This window comes from Podarcis liolepis (assembly GCF_965112155.1).
Source record: "Podarcis liolepis genome assembly, chromosome: 3".
NCBI classification, from domain to species: Eukaryota; Metazoa; Chordata; class Lepidosauria; order Squamata; family Lacertidae; genus Podarcis; species Podarcis liolepis.
The window spans coordinates 99,682,598-99,698,420 of record NC_139557.1 but is presented as its reverse complement, the minus strand read 5'-3'; positions in this window follow the sequence as shown (position 1 = coordinate 99,698,420).

The following is a 15,823-nucleotide window of genomic DNA, read 5'->3' as shown; positions in this document are numbered from 1 at the left end:
AGAGGAGTAGAACTGGCCTAGAGCCATTTTACTCTCAGAGAGATTCGTGCATATAAAATGTCAAAAGGCTAATCCCTCTTCCCTGTATCTTCTCATGCCACTGTTCTGCTTGAGCTGGAATGGGACTGCCCCTTTGACTTGGCTGATTTGACCTTACTCTGTTTCCTGAGAGCCTATTAAGCTAAGTAATACCATATTAACTGTCTCCTCTTAGAGCGCTGATGATGCCCTGTGTAAAAAAGCTTTCAGCATTAAGGGCTATGCGCTAATTTCTTGGTTGTTGAAAGCCAGATAAATTGTGGTCCAAAACACTTAATGGGAAACCACCAAGAAATTATCCCTCATCCCTGGAATGAGAGCACACATTATTGGAATTAAATGTTTGTGAAGCATTAAGCAATGACAATGTAAGACAGCCATTCAGAGGAAGGAGCGTGATTTGTGCCAGCATTGGGGAACCTGTGACTCTCCAGGTATTGCTGGACCACAGCTGTCATCAGCCCTAGCCAGGATAGCCGGTGATCAGGGATGATGGGAGATGAAGTCCCGCTACATCAGGAGGGCCACAGGTTCCCCATCCCTGGGCTATATTAATGCTCCTTTCTCAGAATAGTCAACTCTACAGCAAAGGAGACAAATTAGAGAGTGTCTGCCCAGATGGCACCCAAGGGAATATATATGGCATTAAGATATGAGCAAGTGGGATATTCCTCAGGTGTGTGGTAGGTGAAATGCTTCTCAGATAATATGACAACAAATTTGAAATGGTAAAAAAACAAGTATTTAAGGTTCCCAGGGTGACTGAATAGTCATTTGCACCCAAATTGCCCATGAGAACATACTGTCTATTTCCAGGGGCTATCCAGTATCTCTCATCCACTGGGAAGTTCTCCACTGTGGCAGTTAGTCAGGAACCTCATCTCATTTCCCACCCTCAAGAAGTTTGGGGTCTGTTAGGCTTGAAAACAGTTAGGCACTACAGTGGTACCTCGGGTTAAGTACTTAATTTGTTTAAAGGTCCGTTCTTAACCTGAAACTGTTCTTAACCTGAAGCACCACTTTAGCTAATAGGGCCTCCAGCTGCCGCCGTGCTGCCGAAGCACGATTTCTGTTCTCATCCTGAAGCAAAGTTCTTAACCTGAAGCACTATTTCTGGGTTAGCAGAGTCTGTAACCTGAAGCATATGTAACCTGAAGCGTATGTAACCCGAGGTACCACTGTACAAGTACAGTTTGGAAAGGCTGGTGTCATCACTTCTTTTTTGTGCACACAGTCTTGGTAGATCAGGCATGGGGGGGCCTCAGGGCCAGGGGCCGTTCCTTTTGGCCCAGGACTGGCACACTTCTTGTGACACACACACACCTCCCCATGGTAATGTCTCTTGCTTGCCTGGATAAGTAGCAGACATATCTGTCCATTTCAGTTCTCCAAATTTCTATTTTATTTTTTTAATCTTAATTTCCCTTCTCAACATTTCCACAATTTGTGGTTATTATTTTTGTGATCCCCATGAAAATCCACCAGCCTTTAGTGCACATTTTACTAATAAAAACTTTTTTGTATACAGTTTTGACTAATAGCATTTTGGCAAGCAGTTTTCTCTAATGTCCATTTTTGCAAGATAGTTTCACAAATATATGCACTTTCATGTGCACTTTACCCTGGAATATAGAGGGACGTGGGTGGCGCTGTGGGTTAAACCACAGAGCCTAGGACTTGCCGATCAGAAGGTTGGTGGTTCGAATCCCCGCGACGGGGTGAGCTCCCGTTGCTCGGTCCCTGCTCCTGCCAACCTAGCAGTTCGAAAGCACGTCAAAGTGCAAGTAGATAAATAGATACTGCTCTGGCGGGAAGGTAAACAGTGTTTCGGTGCGCTGCTCTGGTTCGCCAGAAGCGGCTTAGTCATGCTGGCCACATGACCTGGAAGCTGTACGCCGGCTCCTTCGGCCAGTAAAGTGAGATGAGCGCTGCAACCCCAGTGTCGGCCACAACTGGACCTAATGGTCAGGGGTCCCTTTACCTTTACCCTGGTATATATATTATGTGCCTGAAGAAATGCATTGCAAAATTTGAAGAAGTATGAATTTGAAAGGGTGGCATTGCATATTGTTTCAGAAAGAGTGGTTTTGGCTCATCTTTAAAAGTGAACTGAATCAACTTTCTCCCCCACGCTTGTCTCTGTCTGTCTGTCTGTCTGCCTGTCTGCCTGCCTGCCTGCCTGCCTGTCTGTCTGTCTAGAAACCTGACTTTATTGCATGGCTAGAATATAATCTTAAGAGTCACATCCATTGCAGCTCCCATAGGGCTGCCCACAAGGGAATGTGGCACTTAGTCTTTAAAAAAAATCTCACCCCTGTGGTAGATAATATTTCTGTGATGCCCTGGTGATCATAGATATAGATATAGGTGTGTGTTTGTTTAAAACAGCTTTGAATTAATGGCAGGGAATCTCTGATTCCCACCTACAGTGTGCCGTTCACAGAGTATTTGGCTCTTTGTTCTCAAACTGTGAGGGAATTAATGCAATTTGTGCTGGTTGACTGACTGAACAGTTTGAAATGAACCATAAAGCCCATCTGTTCACCCAGATGATATCAAGCGTGCTGGGAACAGTGAGGGAATGTAGCGAAGAGGAATTTACAAGTGGTCGTCTTTTCTAAAGTGTGGAGCAAAGTCTTAGTAATTGGGACAGATCTTTATTATATGTACTATATCTGTGACAAACAGCGCTTGCTTGACGATACCATTGGCCTGATCAAGAGAACAAGGAAGTTATCCCAACCAGGGACCACCTGTTCCACATGACAATTGGTTTTGAAGCAGTTGGCCAGAGGGATAGGCTATGATAACTCAATCAAGATCTGGCGTAGTACTTGCCCGTTTCCCAGAGTTCTTACGGATTCTGGGACAAAAGGCTTTGACTAAAGATTGAAGTTGCTGCTGCTGCTGCTTCAGTTATTTTTGTAATGGTACAGTGGTGCCCCGCAAGACGAATGCCTCGCAAGACGGAAAACCTGCTAGATGAAAGGGTTTTCCGTTTTTTGATGCGCTTTGCAGGACGAATTTCCCTATGGGCTTGCTTCGCAAGACGAAAATGTCTTGCAAGTCTTGAGATTTTTTTTGCTCCCCCCCCTTTTTCTAAGCCGCTAATAGCCTTTTAGCCGCTAAGCCTTTAATAGCCGCTAAACCGCTAACAGTGCTAATCCGCTAAGCCGCTAATAGGGTTGCTTCGCAAGACGAAAAAACCGCTAGACGAAGAGACTCACGGAACGGATTAATTTCGTCTTGCGAGGCACCACTGTACTTACCAGCATGGAGTACATCCTCTCTCCCCTCCCTCCCTCCCTCCCTCCCTCCCTCCCTCCCTCCCTCTCTTGTTGTGCATGGCTTTTACCAGGCTCCTTTTCCCCCTTTCCATCAGCCCATTGTTTGGTGCTTTAAAGCCCTAAACGGCCTTGGTCCAGTATATCTGAAGGAGCGTCTCCACTCCCATCGTTCTACCCAGACACTGAGGTCCAGCACCGAGGGTCTTCTGGCGGTTCCCTCACTGCAAGAAGCCAAGTTACAGGGAACCAGGCAGAGGGTCTTCTCGGTAGTGGCGCCCTCCCTGTGGAACGCCCTCCCACCAGATGTCAAAGAGAACAACAACTACCAGACTTTTAGAAGACATCTGAAGACAGCCCTGTTTAGGGAAGCTTTTAATGTTTAATAGACTATTGTGTTTTAATATTCTGTTGGAAGCTGCCCAGAGTGGCTGGGGAAACCCAGCCAGATGGGCAGGGTATAAATAAATTATTCTTATTCTTATTCTTATTCTTATTCTTATTCTTATTCTTATTCTTATTCTTATTACTACTACAGTGGTACCTCAGGTTACATACACTTCAGGTTACATATGCTTCAGGTTACACACTCTGCTAACCCAGAAATGGTACCTCGGGTTAAGAACTTTGCTTCAGGATGAGAACAGAAATCGTGCTCCGGTGGCGCAGCGGCAGCATGGAGGCAGCAGGAGGCCCCATTAGCTAAAGTGGTGCTTCAGGTTAAGAACAGTTTCAGGTTAAGAACAGACCTCCGGAACGAATTAAGTACTTAACCCAAGGTACCACTGTATTATTATTATTGAGAAGCACATATTTCTCTCCCAGTCCCACTAGCAGCTGATGCTTTCCTTCCCCACTGCCTGTCACTTGATGGGGGCAGGAGAAGGAAGTGCTTTTCCCAGTGCTATTTTTCTAGAAAAAGAGGTGCTGGAACTCAGCACGAACACCTCCCTGGTTCTCTTATAATGGCAATGGCACCCACCTGAGAGGTGCTAGAACTGAGTTCTGGTAAGTTCCCACTGAGAAAAAGCCCTGGCTTTGCCAGCCCTATATGCGTGGAACTTCCCAAAGTGTCACCTAACTGCCCCAGTGCCATGAATCAGGGACACACAGGTTTGCTGAAAATAAAAATAATTTCTAAAAACACAACCAAGACCCTTTAGCCTGCTAGGCATAACCTTGGCATGCTTTGAGAATGGATGGTGTCTGTGGAGCCTCTCTGATGAGCAAAGCCTAAAGCATAGCCACTGTCAAGAGACGGCGTTGCCTCTGAATACCAGTTGTTGGAAATCATGAGTGGGAAGAGCGCTGTCATGCTCAGGACTGTTTGTCCATTCTGAGAGCAGGATGCTAGATTAGATGCGCTGTTGGCCTGATCCAATATGGCTCTTCTCATGTCATATGGCTCCATTTGCCAGTAAGCGGCAACAGCTTGTCAATAGACGAGGGCTAAGGAGAAATCTGTATTGTTCCTCAGACAAATTTCACTTAATAATTTAAAGCAAAGAAGCATTGCTAGTTGTCTCTCCACCCGCTTTTGACTTGGCATAGGAAAGAAATTGGACGGTGACTCTTGAGATTATTCATGAGCATGCCAGGTTTATGCACTGCAGTAACTTAATGTTTTGCCAAATGGATCTCTCAGTTCTGGTGCTTGACAGCCATTTTTGAGTAAGTGGGTAGATAAATTACCAGTTTGTCACTTTTTATATATTTTACAAAAACTTTTACATTTATTTACAGCACTTTGGAGAAGAAATGATAAGAGCTTTGAATACAATTTAAACTCACATATCATAAATAACCAAATTCTCAACTGTACCATTTTACCACAGAACGCAGATTCATCTTTCTAAACTTTTTCATCTTTTCTTCCAGGAAATTGACAAAACTGGAAGAGTTATAATGTGACTCCCTTCATTTTCTTTTCTTTGTCTTATCTTGCATCCCAGAGCTGTTGAGGAGGGAGGAAAGATATATAGGGCCAGGGCAACCCACTCCATCCCACATGCTGAAGAGTGCTGTTTGAAGGAACAAAATCTATTGCTCTAGAGCTCACTCTGAGTTAGGATTGCCAACCAGCTAAGATCTTGCTTGGTCTTAATAGCAGTCTTGCTTGGTCTTATAGCAGCAGTAACGCCATGGCACTCATGGGCACCATAGTGTGTCCTCCATGTACGGTGGTACCTCAGGTTAAGTACTTAATTCGTTCCGGAGGTCAGTTCTTAACCTGAAACTGTTCTTAACCTGAAGCACCACAGCTAATGGGCCTTCCTTCTGCCACCGCGCCACAGGAGCACAATTTCTGTTCTCATCCTGAAGCAAAGTTCTTAATGTGAAGCACTATTTCTGGGTTATCGGAGTCTGTAACCTGAAATGTATGTAACCTGAAGTGTATGTAACCTGAAGCGTATGAATCCTGAGGTACCACTGTACTTTCAGTGGCATTGCAAAATGCCTCTGTAAATATCCCTTCAGAACTCCACAGTGCCTGAGAGACTGTTAACTCTTCCTGCTCAGTTCCTGTTTGCATTGGCTTGTTCTCTCCTCTGAACGACATGACCAGTCCAACAAAGTTGATGTTGCTTTCACGCTGTTGAGCTTTGCTTCTTCCAGTACACTGACATGTGTTCACATAATCACTTACGGACACACAGTTAAGACCAGTGCTTTTCTGTGGGTACGCAGGGGTACGTATACCCCTAAACATTTTGTGAATCTAATGGGATGAACCATCAGTTCCGTTGCTACCCCGATGGTGGCCTCATTTCCCTTCACGGTGTTTCCTGAGTCAGTCTCAGACGGAAGCAAGTGTTTAACGTATGAAGCAGTGTGGAATGTGGGTGTGTTGTCTTTTACTGATGAGGTAATGCATGTTCTTTGTACTTTTGTCCATTTACTGTATTTATTTCCCCCGATTCAAACTATAAAAGAGTGATTTTCTTGAGTCAAAATGTGATTACCCCTAAACATTTTTAAAGAAAAAAAGTACTGGTTAAGACCATATTCATGGAAGACATATTCCTACACTGAACACACACACCCCCTTATGATTATTGTCATTGCGCCCGAAAAAGGGAAATATATTTGCGAAATGTGTTGGGTTTCAATAAACTTTGGCATTCTTAATAATCTGTGTCACCCTTGCTTTCCTGTCCTGCTACTTTTAAAGCTGAAAAAGCTTTATGATTTTAAGATCTCATGTTATTAAGACCGGCTGGGGAGGTTCTTCCCTGTTTCTCATCAAGAGGTACATCTGGCCAGGACTTAAAGGAGTCCCCCCCCCCACTGTAGTTGGGCAGAGTGTGGAACTCCCTCCCCAGGAACAGCTGCCTATCCTTTCCTGCATAGTATTTCACTACCTCAGAAAAAACTTTTTATTTCAACAGGTATTTAACCTTTCAGTTTGCAGGTGTTTTATTATGATCTGATGGTTTTATAAAGTTTATTTAAAACCTGCTGTTCTCTCTGCCCCTCTCCAAACCCCGACATTTCAATGGTTTCATCGTTCTGGATTGTTTTATTTCAACTCATGTTAACTGCCTTAAGTGTCTCTTAAGAGACTGAAACTTACACAAGCTATAATGAAACATTAATGGCATTGGCTGACATCCAACACGATGCAAATAGACACTGGCTCGTGTACTTCCTCATCCTCTCTTTCCCACGCAGCCCCACTCCCCCGGGAGGCTCTAGAGAGTCCCCAACCTTCTGGAGCAGATTTGGGGTGTGCGAAGGAGGTTGCATGGGGAAGAGAAATCTGTTCCGCTGATAGTGTCCGTTCCACATGCAGATGGACGCTATCGGCTCTCATCTTCTGTATGCATATCACCTGAGAAAGATTAACCTGTCCAACTATGTTAATGCAACAAGTGCCGGTCATTGAAATAAAACATGATGTGGCTGTTAAAACACACACACACATTTCTCACCTGTCAGTATACACAGTGTGGTTTCCCTTAGGGCGATGGCTTGTCCGCCACTAACAAACATTGACAGATCAATTCATCACCGATTTTTGTGGAGCGGTGCCAGAAATAAATCTGACCCAGTTTGCTTTTATTCCGTGATGTTTCTGTTCAGTTTTCCTGCGCAAGGCTGCAATCTGATCAAGACTGCTCCCTTCTATCTGGTCTCTGCCAGCTGCTCACTTGCTAGGCAGCCAAAAAGGGAAGACATTCCAGATGCTTTCATTTTGGTTTCAAAGTACACGGGATCTATTAATTATAGGGAAGTTAGCAGATGATGAAAAGCAAAGGCGAGCCATTTTTATATTGCTTGGCTGCAGTTCCTGGGAGACAAACAGATCTGGTGCTAGAGACAGGCACAGTTCCCTGGTGACTATTAATATTTTGGGGCACGTGTAATATTTTCAGGATTGCATTACAACTCTTATTCATAGAATCACAGAGCTGAGGAAGTCTTTGCAGGCCATCAAGTCCACCTCTTGCTCAAGCGAGTAACCCAGATGCCGCAACAGATGGCTGTCCGCTTGAAGACTTCCAGCAAGGAACAGATCACCTGACTCTGGAGAATATTTACATTGTCAAAGGAGGGGAGCAATAAAAAACAAAACAAGGGATGAAATGAAAAAGAGGGAGGGAATAAAATAAAAAGGGAGGCCAAAATTTGGGATGATTTTGCTCATCATCTAGGAATTTGTATTTGCCAATATGATGTGTGAACAGGGATTCTAATAAAACAAGAACAGAAATAGTATGCCCCCCCCCCCGTGAATGATTATTGCATCAGATGAGAAGAAAGGCTATACAATATGATTGGTTTTTCTGCAGAAAATCCAGGCTGCCTTGGAGTGGGAGGAGCCTTTCCAAAAGAAGGTGGAGCAGAAATTTAATAAGCAAATAATAAAAATGTATGCATCTTTATGTGGAAATGTTTCAGGGATGCTTTGCCCAGACAGGCATTCCAGACATGTGTATCCACATATGTATCAGCTGTCCATAAGCATTTCTCCCCAGCTTCACTTTATGTGAAGGAATCACCAATGAGTAGAATTTCTGGATGTGCTTAGGAGAGCCACAAGCACTAGATGGCGCCCTAAGAAACAGCAGGGGCTACTTCGAAAGAGACCTGATGGTGCTGTGCAAGGAGGAACTGTCCATTTCATAGAACAAATATTGTGAGTGGGGTGCCTGTGCAACATTTTTCTTTGCATTGTAAAACGCCTCAATCGAAGGAGCGACAATATATGTAAAGTGCTCAGTACATTTACTCCATCCTTCTGCTATAAGATTGGCTGTGGGAGGACTCCTTAAATGTCTACCATCTCTATGTACCCTTATTACCTGTCTTACCATACATTTTGCGAGGACTATAGTTGGTGACTAAGGCTGCAACCCTAACCCCACTTATCTGGGAGTGAGTCCTATTGAATGAAATAGGACTGACTTCTGAGTCAATGCAGTTAATATTTTGTTATAAACCTCACATTGTCTGTAAGCTCCCCGTTTTTGTTCTGTTTCAAAAACAAGGGACTATTTTTCCATGGCTTAAAGTGTGCACTTTTCACAGCAGTCTGTGCAAAAGGATATTGGTTCAGGCTAATGACCCATCCCATCCAGACTCCTCAGAGTGGCCAACAAGATGTGTGTGGGAAACCCGCAAGAAGTAACCAAGCACAAAAGCACGCTCCACACTTACAATTTCTTTCTTTTTTAAATTTTAAAATTTTAATTGCAAAACAATTTACATAAAAGAACAACAAATAAGAAAGAAAACAGTTGGGACTAAAAAACAACAACACACACAACAACGTTAGGCATTGACTAACAATACATCAACTAACATCGCACACTCTTTTGACTCCCGATTCACCTCCTTGTGCTTTCAACGTATTCTTAACCTATACGCACTGTCTATTGTATCTGTTACATATCAAAAATTATCTACATTTGTCACTTTCCTTTTAATCTTCAGGATTCAATCTAAACATCACCGGCACAATATTGTTTTAAGTATTCTTTAAATATTATCCAGTCTTTACACACTCTCTGATTTGAGTTTCCTCTTATTCTCCCAGTAATTTTAGCCTAGTAGCCATTGGTAGTCTTATGCTAATTCCTTTTTGTTTCAACCGCCCTGACAATTCACCATCAAAAGCAAATTTGGCTACCTGACTACTCACCCCTAGCTCTAAACCACTTATGAACAAGTTGAGAAGTACGGTTCCCAGTACCAATTTTTGTGTATCTCTGCTTCCTGTTTCTTAACCAGATCCACAAGCAGATATCTCTTATTACATGACTGCTAAGCTTATTCAGGAGGCAGCCTATAGGTTATGTTACAGTAATGCCACAAGTCTCCAGCGACCTTCAAAAGAAACCTTCCTTGGGGCACACACTGGAGTCCCTGAAATCTCTCACCTTTAGAAGATTGGGGTATGTGGTGGGTGGCGCTGTAGTCTAAATCACAGAGCCTAGGGCTTGCCGATCAGAAGGTTGGCAGTTCAAATCCCTGCGATGGGGTGAGCTCCCATTGTTCGGTCCCTGCTCCTGCCAACCTAGCAATTCGAAAGCACGTCAAAGTGCAAGTAGATAAATAGGTACCGCTCCAGCAGGAAGGTAAACAGCATTTCCGTGCGCTGCTTTGGTTCGCCAGAAGTGGCTTAGTCATGCTGGCCACATGACCCTGAAAAACTGTCTGTGGACAAACGTCGGCTGCCTTGGCCAGTAAAGCGAGATGAGCGCCGCAACCCCAGAGATGTTCGCGAATGGACTTAACTGACAGGGGTCCTTTACCTTTACCTTTTTTTACCAATATTGTGCTTTTTGTGTATATTAATTATAAGCTATCTTGGCTGGGAAATGAGTACAAATATCAAAATTAATAACTGAGATAGGCTTGAGTCCAACTATGTAACTGTGCAAGAAGCAAGTGCCCCCCTTCCTTTTCTCCAACTGCACATCCCCCTGCACCTTCACAAATCTGCTTGGGGGGAGACTCCCAAAACAGATTCTGGGGGTGCACCAGGGACAGAGGGAGGGGAAATTCCATTGCACAAAGGAAGTTGTTCTGCTTGGGCAATGACCTCATTGGATACAACCCATATTTTCCCATATGTAAAGCTAAACTTGATGCCTCATTAGCTTTTTTTTTTTGTCCACAGATATTTCTAGATGTCCCTGCATTTGCCATCTTCGCAGTGATAATTCAGGTTCAGTAACCTAGCAATTCTGACTGCTGCTCGGTGTCACAAGTCCAAGTTCAACTTACCATGCGCTCTTCCACAGTGCTGTGACAACTTAATAAATAGCACCTTGTTAAAGCTAATGAGAAGAATAACTAGAGTGCGAAATGGAAGATGAAAGAGCAAGGCACCATTTGACAATGTCTCACAGAAATTACTTGGAGTTTTGCCTTAATAAAGCTGACAACTTCCGATTCTCTTTCAAAGGTTGGGTGGGAAGCAGCAGTGGCTATTAATCTATCAGGTAAAATGTTACAATTGGGGCAGATTTGTTATAACCTGTCACAATTTTTTAATGCAAGATGCTACTGAGGCAGCTCATTAATTTCCACACAATTTAAATTTCACATGTCATTATTTTATAATACTCAGAGGATTTTTTAAAATAATAATTAATGAGGAAGCCCAGGGGGCTGAATTTCCCTCGGATGGAAACTTATATGTTATGACAACTGATTGCCACATAGATTTCAAAATAGCCCACCTATAATATATTACCTGAAGTCTTAACTTGCCATGTGAAACGACTGTATTACAGTAGGGTTTGGTTTTTTTTAAAAAAAATGTGCAACATTTTAGACATTTTATGCAGAATTCAGGAAGGTGTGGATAATTTCCTCATTACTCCAATTTCATCCTTACAGCTATCTGTAGCATACGTTATGCTGCAAAGTTGTGAGCCAGTTCTGTCTTGGTTTCTAAACCCCAGTTTATTAAATCAATACTGTACAATCATCAGTCATATCTGCTCTCTTCCTAACCCTGTGCATCAACTTCTGTGTTTCTATCATGGTCTGTTTAACATTTAAACCACAGTTTTCTGTTGCACTTGAACTGGGAAACCATAGTTCAGTCCTGGTCTATTGCTTGTTTGTTTATTTAATTCCATTTATTAATTGCTGCCCATAAAATACCTCAAAGTGATTTCACAATAAAAACATCAGCAACAAAACCGCTAACACAATGTCATATATACAAAAACATAACAATGGGGGGGCTGTAAAATGCAATTTCATATCCAATACACATACTGTTTTAGATAAAGATATCAACTTAGAAGGCTTGTAAGAAAAGAACTTCAACAGGCACTACAAATACAATAGGGATGGTGCCAGTCTGATATGTACCAAAATACACCTTTGGATTCTGCCCCATCCAGCCTTAGAATTGCCCCCTAATGCTGCAGTTTTATATGCACTTACTTGGAAGTAAGTCTCAGTGGAATTTCTCAGTGTGGGATATAATCCATTGGAGAAGTCAAATACAACATTCCTTGTTTCCCTAGAGTGGACACAGGCAGGGGGATGTTATTCCAGCCAGTATAACTTCCTGTTCCACTGGTCTGGAGCATCCTCGCCTGCATGTGACCAGGGAGATGGTCATGACCCTGACTGACTCCATAAAAGAGCCAAGTCACACAGCCATCTTTCTCTTGATGCCATGCTGCTCTCCTGCAGCCATTTTGTTCTCTTGGTGCTGTTCTCTTAAAGTATTTTGCTGTCTGCTGGCTCTCAGCCAGCAGCACACGGGCTCAGTCCCCATATGGGATGAACTCACACTTTGTTCTGTAATTACAAGCTAAAGCCTGCCTTCAGGGATCATACTTGGAACTGAATGTGAGTAAACGTCTTGTTACTTTTAAGGAAAGACTCTTGTGTCTTTATTCTTTTAAGAGGGATCATAGGGTACTTACCAGGAATCATCCAATCTGGGCAAGCCAGGTTGGATTGCTTAACTTGTTGTTGTTTAGTCGTTTAGTCGTGTCCGACTCTTCGTGACCCCATGGACCAGAGCACGCCAGGCACTCCTGTCTTCCACTGCCTCCCACAGTTTGGTCAAACTCATGTTGGTAGCTTTGAGAACACTGTCCAACCATCTCGTCCTCTGTCGTCCCCTTCTCCTTTTGCCCTCCATCTTTCCCAACATCAGGATCTTTTCCAGGGAGTCTTCTCTTCTCATGAGGTGGCCAAAGTATTGGAGCCTCAGCTTCACAATCTGTCCTTCCAGTGAGTACTCAGGGCTGATTTCCTTAAGAATGGATAGGTTTGATCTTCTTGCAGTCCATGGGACTCTCAACAGTCTCCTCCAGCACCATAATTCAAAAGCATCAATTCTTCGGCGATCAGCGTTTTTTATGATCCAGCTCTCACTTCCATATGCATCACTACTGGGAAAACCATAGATAGCTTTAACTATACGGACCTTAGTTGGCAAGGTGATGTCTCTGCTTTTTAAGATGCTGTCTAGGTTTGTCACCACCTTTCTCCCAAGGAGCAGGCGTCTTTTAATTTCATGGCTGCTGTCACCATCTGCAGTGATCATGGAGCCCAAGAAAGTAAAATCTCTCACTGCCTCCATTTCTTCCCCTTCTATTTGCCAGGAGGTGATGGGACCAGTGCTTAACTAAAGACATTCAAACGAATCTGCAAACTAGCTTCCTAGTTTGAGGGGAATCTACATGACTCACTAGTGTGAGTGAAGGAATGATAATATTTAATCAATATATTCTCTCCTACTATTCTTAACATTCCCACACTCAGTAGCCATGTGAAGGACTGCGACAGGAAGGACTGCAGCTCCGTTGCAGAGCATCTGCTATGCATGCAGAACATCCCAGGATCAATCCCTGGCGCCACTAGGTAGGGCTGGAAGAGGCTCCTATCTGTAACCCTGGAGAGTCACTGCCAGTCAGTGTAGACACAATATTGAGCTAGATGGATATAAGGTATGATGATATGGCAGCTTGCTATGCCCTATGATAAAATAAATCCTTCATCAGGTGACAGTCTTAATTAGTAGGGTTGCCATATTTCATGCAAAGTTGTTGATCTTTTTTGGCAAAATCACAAAAAATGCCTATTTTTATGGAAAAACGGCAAGAACTGCATTGCTAACGTGGGCTGCTATTTCCACACGACATTGCCGCTACCAAGTGCAGTATTCCAGATATGTCTGGGAAATCCAGGGCATATGACAATCCTATTTCAGAATTATTGAGGAACACACCTGGCAGGAGCCGCTTAGTACAAATATTGAATTCAGTGGGACTTCTCAAAAGCAAAAGACTTTAAGGATCTAAGGTACTAATGAATAACTGCTGAGGCAAGTCATAGCTCTTCAGCAGAACTAAAAAGTTTTCGGATTAGCTGGCAGCCATAATTCCCCCCATGTCTATTTGAAAGTCAATTATGGTTTCATAATTTAAGTCCAGTCCCAAAGGTTAACAAACTCTTCAAGATCTAGACTTGATATAGATTGGGCTTGCAAAGGGCACATTGATTTTTAGACCTGACTCATAAAAATGCCAAGCGGTCTTGAAGGAACTGAACTTTCTCCTCACCTTGCCGGGATTAGATTTACAATAAATCTCCTTTATGATTGTTTTTCTGTATTCTATGAATATTCAACAGGATGGAAAACACTTGCTCAAGTCTCACCTAGGGATGGGGGGGGGGGATTTGATTCAGTTCACATTTAAAGTCAAATGTATCAAATTAATGCTAGAGAGAGAGAGATGTTTGTAAAGCATATATTGAAAAGTGTTATAAAAATCAGAGAGGGAAATGGATAAATGAAATTATTCTACTCTTGGTATTATTTTTCTACTTGTACATAGAAGCCATGAATATCCTAACAGAGATAAGGCAAAGGACTGTTGTCAGATCTGAACTACTGCAGCCTCTTCCCAATGGAACATCCATTTATCTCTCTATTGACTGGAACAGAGGAAGCTAACACCCTTACACAGTTCATTGGTCCCCTCAGTTGTTAGGGACATATTTTTGAATACTTGCATTTGGCTCCAAGTAACTGTTTTCCTGATTTATGGAGACAGTAAAAGCTATAGAAGATGTATAGAAGATGCAAAGTGCTACCGCTGAGATGCCATCCATGACCAAAAGTGCTGAATAGTGAGAGGCTGACTCCAAGGATAATTTTTATTTATCTCTCCAAATCACAGGAGACTAATTTAAACCACTCGTGCTGTCCTTTTCCGTTTCAACATTTACCTTCATTAACAGTGTGATCCTCTGCATGTCTGCTCAGAAGTAAATCCTGCTGAGTTCAATCTAGCTTCCTCCCCAGTAAATAGCTGGGATGAGGAACCTTTCTACAGCACAAGGGCCACATTCGTTCCTGGGAAGCATTCTAAGGGCCACATGCCAGGGATCAGCGAGGCCAGAAGCCCATGTAAAATTTATGTCTGTACTACAGGCTAACTTCTTACGCACGCTCACACACAACCTCCATCCGGACAAGCAAGCAGCATTATCAAAGTTCAAGCTTACTTGGAGTGGTTTTAAGCCTGCTTTCTGCAGAGATCGGCTGTGTGATCGAGTTCCCCATAGGGCTTAGAGTTGAATAGCTGGTTGAGCCATGTCTCTGCACCTGCTATCACATATGATATCAGGTATGGAGGAAATGGCCATGGTTTGGGGAAAACAGCCTTGTGGGCCAAAGAGGAATCCATGCTCAAACAAACTTGGCTAACAGCCCACATCCTTCCTCATCCAAACCAGGCCAATGTCTTGTTATGTTGGCTCTGTGCTCACATCCTTGAAGTTTGATTGTTTTGTCTGTTTTGTTTATTAGAACCCCATGACTTTGCTGTTAGCTTTTTAAATGACTTGCATTTAGGACAGCAATCTGTGGTCAGAAGAGTTTTTCAGGGACTTGAAGGTAGCAAACCATAGTAAAGGTAAAGGGACCCCTGACCATTAGGTCCAGTCGTGGCAGACTCTGGGGTTATGGCACTCATCTAGCTTTACTGGCCAAGGGAGCTTCCGGTGTACAGCTTCTGGGTCATGTGGCCAGCATGACTAAGCCGCTTCTGGCGAACCAGAGCAGCGCACGGAAACGCCGTTTACCTTCCCGCCGGAGCGGTACCTATTTATCTACTTGCACTTTGACGTGCTTTCGATCTGCTAGGTTGGCAGGAGCAGGGACCAAGCAACGGGAGCTCACCCCATCACGGGGATTCGAACCGCCGACCTTCTGATTGGCAAGCCCTAGGCTTTGTGGTTTAACCCACAGCACCACCCACGTCCCAAAGCAAACCATAGTTGCTACAATTTTAAAAAAAAAAAAAAAATCCTTCCAGTAGCATCTTAGAGACCAACTAAGTTTGTTATTGGTATGAGCTTTCATGTGCATGCACACTTCTAAGACCAATAACAAACTTAGTTGGTCTCTAAGGTGCTACTGGAAGGATTTTTTAAAAAAAATTGTTTTGACCACGGCAGACCAACACGGCTACCTACTTGTAACATAGTTGCTACAGTATACTCACTAT